The 6,351-nt window shown below is 47.1% G+C and overlaps 1 non-coding gene across 1 annotated transcript; it reads left to right on the forward strand.

Moving 5' to 3' along the window:
- Positions 1–2,980: 2,980 nt before the first annotated feature.
- On the forward strand, positions 2,981–3,054 carry TRNAT-GGU (transfer RNA threonine (anticodon GGU)). Its single transcript has one exon. It is a non-coding gene; the product is annotated as a tRNA-Thr (tRNA).
- The last annotated feature ends 3,297 nt before the right edge of the window (positions 3,055–6,351 follow it).

A 6,351-nucleotide genomic window follows, 5' to 3' on the forward strand; every position in this document is an offset into this window, starting at 1 on the left:
AAAAGCATTCTTCTTGGCATACCTCCGACCCGGCCTCCGTGGCGCAATCGGCTAGCTCGTCCGGCTGTTAACCGAAAGGTTGGAGGTCCAAAAACTCCCGGTGGTGGCATTTTTTGGTTGTAGCTGTAATGTAGTTGTCGTCACGGTGCAGCACAAGCAAGTTTGGTTAGTTGAGAGAAATGCAAACATCTGACATTTTACTTTGTTGCTGTAGTCTCGTGGATTAAATGAAAAAAATTCTTCATGAAACAGTAAACACCTTAGCCATTTGAAGCTGCCCGAGCGTGTTGTTAGCTAGAAAAGCATTCTTCTTGGCATACCTCCGACCCGGCCTCCGTGGCGGAATCGGCTAGCTCGTTCGGCTGTTAACCGAAAGGTTGGAGGTCCAAAAACTCCCGGTGGTGGCATTTTTTGGTTGTAGCTGTAATGTAGTTGTCGTCACAGTGCAGCACAAGCAAGTTTGGTTAGTTGAGAGAAATGCACACATGCACAAAAAAAAAATTCTTCATGAAACACTAAACACCCTAGCCATTTGAAGCTGCCCGAGCGTGTTGTTAGCTATAGAAGCATTCTTGGCATACCCCCCAACCCGGCCTCCGTGGCGCAGTCGGCTAGCACGTTCGGTTTTTAACCGAAAGGTTTGAGGTCCGACTCCTCCCGGTGGTGGCATTTTTTTGGTTGTAGCTGTAGTGTAGTAGTTGTCACGGTGCAGCACAAGCACGTTTGGTTAGTTGAGAGAAATGCACAAATCTGACATTTTACTTGGTCGCTGTAGTGTCGTGGATTAAATGAAACAATTGCTTCATAAAACACTAAACGCTCTAGCCATTTGAAGCTGCCCGAGCGTGTTGTTAGCTGGAGCAGCATTCTCCTTGGCATACCCCCCGACCCGGCCTCCGTGGCGCAATCGGCTAGCGCATTCAGTTGTTAACCGAAAGGTTGGAGTTTCGGTGCCTCCCGTTGGCGGCATTTTTCGGTTCTAGCTGCAATGTACTAGTTGTCACTGTGCAGCACAAGCAAGTTTTTTTAATTGAGAGAAACACACACATCTGACATTTTGCTTTGTTGCTGTAGTCTCGTGGACTAAATGAAAAAATTTCTTCATGAAACACTAAACGCTCTACCCTTTTGAAGCTGCCCGAGCGTGTTGTTAGCTAGAGAAGCATTCTTCTTGGCATACAACCCTACCCGGCCTCCGTGGCGCAATCGGCTAGCACGTTGGGCTGTTAACCGAAAGGTTGCAGGTCCGACAACTCCCGGTGGTGGCATTTATTGGTTGTAGCCGTAGTGTAGTAGTTGTCACGGTGCAGGACAAGCAAGTTTGGTTAGTTGAGGGAAATGCACACATCTGACATTTTACTTTGTTGCTGTAGTCTCATGGATTTAACGAAAAACATGCTTCATGAAACACTAAACACCCTAGCCATTTGAAGCTGCCCGAGAGTGTTGTTAGCTAGATCAGCATTCTTCTTGTCATACAACCCTACCCGGCCTCCTTGGCGCAATCGGCTAGCACGTTCGGCTGTTAACCGAAAGGTTGGAGGTCCGACTCCTCCCGGTGGCGGCATTTTTTTGTTGCAGCTGTAGTGTAGTAGTTGTCACGGTGCAGCACAAGCAAGTTTGGTTAGTTGAGAGAAATGCACACATCTGACATTTTACTTTGTTGCTGTAGTCTCGTGGATTAAGTGAAAAAAAATGCTTTATGAAACTGTAAACACCTTAGCCATTTGAAGCTGCCCGAGCGTGTTGTTAGCTAGAGAAGCATTCTTCTTCGCATACACCCCGACCCGGCCTCCTTGGCGCAATCGGCTAGCACGTACGGCTGTTAACCGAAAGGTTGGAGGTCCGACAACTCCCGGTGGTGAAATTTCTTGGTTGCAGCCGTAGTGTAGTAGTTGTCACAGTGCAGCCCAAGCAAGTTTGGTTAGTTGAGAGAAATGCACACATCTGACATTTTACTTTGTTGCTGTAGTCTCGTGGATGAAATGAAAAGAATACTTCATGAAACAGTAAACACCTTAGCCATTTAAAGCTGCCCGAGCGTGTTGTTAGCTAGAAAAGCATTCTTCTTGGCATACCTCCGACCCGGCCTCCGTGGCGCAATCGGCTAGCTCGTTCGGCTGTTAACCGAAAGGTTGGAGGTCCAAAAACTCCAGGTGGTGGCATTTTTTGGTTGTAGCCGTATTATAGCAGTTGTCACGGTGAGCACAAGAGTTTGGTTAGTTGAGAGAAGTGCACACACCTTACATTTAACTTTGTTGCTGTAGTCTCGTGGATTTAATGAAAAAAATGCTTCATGAAACACTCAACACCCTAGCCATTTGAAGCTGCCCGAGAGTATTGTTAGCTAGAGAAGTATTCGTCTTGGCATACCCCCCGACCCGGCCTCCGTGGCGCAATCGGCTAGCACGTTCGGCTGTTAACCGAAAGGTTGGAGGTCCGACAACTCCCGGTGGTGGCATTTTTTGGTTGTAGCCGTATTATAGCAGTTGTCACGGTGAGCACAAGAGTTTGGTTAGTTGAGAGAAGTGCACACATCTGACATTTTACTTTGTTGTTGTAGTCTCGTGGATTAAATGAAAAAAAATGCTTCATGAAACACTAAACACCCTAGCCATTTGAAGCCACCCGAGCGTGTTGTTAGCTAGAGAAGCATTCTTCTTGGCATACCACCTGACCCGGCCTAAGTTGCGCAATCGGCTAGCGCGTTCGGCTGTTAACTGAAAGGTTGCCCGAACGAGTCCTCCCGGTGGCGGCATTTTTTTGTTGCAGCTGTAGTGTAGTAGTTGTCACGGTGCAGCACAAGCAAGTTTGGTTAGTTGAGAAAAATGCACACATCTGACATTTTACTTTGTTGCTGTGGTCTCGTGGATTTAATGAAAAAAATATTTCATGAAACACTAAACACCCTAGCCATTTGAAGCTGCCCGAGAGTGTTGTTAGCTAGAGAAGCATTCTTCTTGGCATACCCCCCGACCCAGCCTCCGTGGCGCAATCGGCTAGCGCGTTCGGCTGGTAACCGAAAGGTTGGAGGTCCGACTCCTCCCGGTGGCGGCATTTTTTTGTTGCAGCTGTAGTGTAGTAGTTGTCACGGTGCAGCACAAGCAAGTTTGGTTAGTTGAGAGAAATGCACACATCTGACATTTTACTTTGTTGCTGTAGTCTCGTGGATTAAATGAAAAAAAAATACTTCATGAAACAGTAAACACCTTAGCCATTTGAAGCTGCCTGAGCGTGTTGTTAGCTAGAAAAGCATTCTTCTTGGCATACCTCCGACCCGGCCTCCGTGGCGCAATCGGCTAGCACGTACGGCTGTTAACCGAAAGGTTGGAGGTCCGACAACTCCCGGTGGTGAAATTTCTTGGTTGTAGCCGTAGTGTAGTAGTTGTTCCAGTCCAGCCCAAGCAAGTTTGGTTAGTTGAGAGAAATGCACACATCTGACATTTTACTTTGTTGCTGTAGTCTCGTGGATTAAATGAAAAAAAAATACTTCATGAAACAGTAAACACCTTAGCCATTTGAAGCTGCCTGAGCGTGTTGTTAGCTAGAAAAGCATTCTTCTTGGCATACCTCCGACCCGGCCTCCGTGGCGCAATCGGCTAGCACGTACGGCTGTTAACCGAAAGGTTGGAGGTCCGACAACTCCCGGTGGTGGCATTTTTTGGTTGTAGCCGTAATATAGTAGTTCACGGTGCAGCACAAGCAAGTTTGGTTAGTTGAGAGAAATGCACACATCTGAAATTTTACTTTGTTGCTGTAGTCTCGTGGATTAAATGAAAAAAAATACTTCATGAAACAGTAAACACCTTAGCCATTTGAAGCTGCCTGAGCGTGTTGTTAGCTAGAAAAGCATACTTCTTGGCATACCTCCGACCCGGCCTCCGTGGCGCAATCGGCTAGCACGTACGGCTGTTAACCGAAAGGTTGGAGGTCCGACAACTCCCGGTGGTGGCATTTTTTGGTTGTAGCCGTAATATAGTAGTTCACGGTGCAGCACAAGCAAGTTTGGTTAGTTGAGAGAAATGCACACATCTGACATTTTACTTTGTTGCTGTAGTCTCGTGGATTAAATGAAAAAAAAATACTTCATGAAACAGTAAACACCTTAGCCATTTGAAGCTGCCTGAGCGTGTTGTTAGCTAGAAAAGCATTCTTCTTGGCATACCTCCGACCCGGCCTCCGTGGCGCAATCGGCTAGCACGTACGGCTGTTAACCGAAAGGTTGGAGGTCCGACAACTCCCGATGGTGGCATTTTTTGGTTGTAGCCGTAATATAGTAGTTCACGGTGCAGCACAAGCAAGTTTGGTTAGTTGAGAGAAATGCACACATCTGAAATTTTACTTTGTTGCTGTAGTCTCGTGGATTGAATGAAAAAAATGCTTTATGAAACATTCAACACCCTAGCCATTTGAAGCTGCCCGAGAGTGTTGTTAGCTAGAGAAGCATTCGTCTTGGCATACCACCTGACCCGGCCTCCGTTGCGCAATCGGCTAGCGCGTTCGGCTGTTAACTGAAAGGTTGCCGGAACGAGTCCTCCCGGTGGCGGCATTTTTTTGTTGCAGCTGTAGTGTAGTAGTTGTCACGGTGCCGCACAAGCAAGTTTGGTTAGTTGAGAGAAATGCACACATCTGACATTTTACTTTGTTGCTGTGGTCTCGTGGATTTAATGAAAAAAATATTTCATGAAACACTAAACACCCTAGCCATTTGAAGCTGCCCGAGAGTGTTGTTAGCTAGAGAAGCATTCTTCTTGGCAAACCCCCCGACCCGGCCTCCGTGGCGCAATCGGCTAGCACGTTCGGCTGTTAACCGAAAGGTTGGAGGTCCGACTCCTCCCGGTGGTGGCATTTTTTGGTTGTAGTTGTAGTGTAGTAGTTGTCACAGTGCAGCACAAGCAAGTTTGGTTAGTTGAGAGAAATGCACACATCTGACATTTTACTTTGTTGCTGTAGTCTCGTGGATCAAATGAAAAAAATGCTTCATGAAACAGTAAACACCTTAGCCATTTGAAGCTGCCCGAGCGTGTTGTTAGCTAGAAAAGCATTCTTCTTGGCATACCCCCCTACCCGGCCTCCGTGGCGCAATCCGCTAGCACGTTCAGCTGTTAACCGAAAGGTTGGAGGTCCGACTCCTCCCGGTGGTGGCATTTTTTGGTTGTAGTTGTAGTGTAGTAGTTGTCATGGTGCAGCACAACCAAGTTTGGTTAGTTGAGAGAAATGCACACATCTGACATTTTACTTTGTTGCTGTAGTCTCGTGGATTAAGTGAAAAAAAAATGCTTTATGAAACAGTAAACACCTTAGCCATTTGAAGCTGCCCGAGCGTGTTGTTAGCTAGAGAAGCATTCTTCTTCGCATACCCCCCGACCCGGCCTCCGTGGCGCAATCGGCTAGCACGTACGGCTGTTAATCGAAAGGTTGGAGGTCCGACAACTCCCGGTGGTGAAATTTCTTGGTTGTAGCCGTAGTGTAGTAGTTGTCACAGTGCAGCCCAAGCAAGTTTGGTTAGTTGAGAGAAATGCACACATCTGACATTTTACTTTGTTGCTGTAGTCTCGTGGATTAAATGAAAAAAATACTTCATGAAACAGTAAACACCTTAGCCATTTGAAGCTGCCCAAGCGTGTTGTTAGCTAGAAAAGCATTCTTCTTGGCATACCTCCGACCCGGCCTCCGTGGCGCAATCGGCTAGCTCGTTCGGCTGTTAACCGAAAGGTTGGAGGTCCAAAAACTCCCGGTGGTGGCATTTTTTGGTTGTAGCTGTAATGTAGTTGTCGTCACAGTGCAGCACAAGCAAGTTTGGTTAGTTGAGAGAAATGCACACATCTGACATTTTACTTTGTTGCTGTAGTCTCGAGGATAAAATGAAAAAAAAAATGCTTCATGAAACACTAAACACCCTAGCCATTTGAAGCCGCCCGAGCGTGTTGTTAGCTAGAGAAGCATTCTTCTTGGCATACCCCCCAACCCGGCCTCCGTGGAGCAGTCGGCTAGCACGTTCGGCTCTTAAACGAAAGGTTGGAGGTCCGACTGCTCCCGGTGGTGGCATTTTTTGGTTGTAGTTGTAGTGTAGTAAATGTCATGGTGCAGCAAAAGCAAGTTTGGTTAGTTGAGAGAAATGCACACATCTGACATTTTACTTTGTTGCTGTAGTCTCGTGGATTAAATGAAAAAAATGCTTCATGAAACAGTAAACACCTGAGCCATTTGAAGCTGCCCGAGCGTGTTGTTAGCTAGAAAAGCCTTCTTCTTGGCATACCCCCCGACCCGGCCTCCGTGGCGCAATCGGCTAGCGCGTTCGGCTGTTAACTGAAAGGTTGCCGGAACGAGTCCTCCCGGTGGCGGCATTTT

This window comes from Amblyomma maculatum, chromosome 7 (assembly GCF_055883805.1).
Source record: "Amblyomma maculatum isolate TAMU_Amacu chromosome 7, ASM5588380v1, whole genome shotgun sequence".
Taxonomy (NCBI): Eukaryota; Metazoa; Arthropoda; class Arachnida; order Ixodida; family Ixodidae; genus Amblyomma; species Amblyomma maculatum.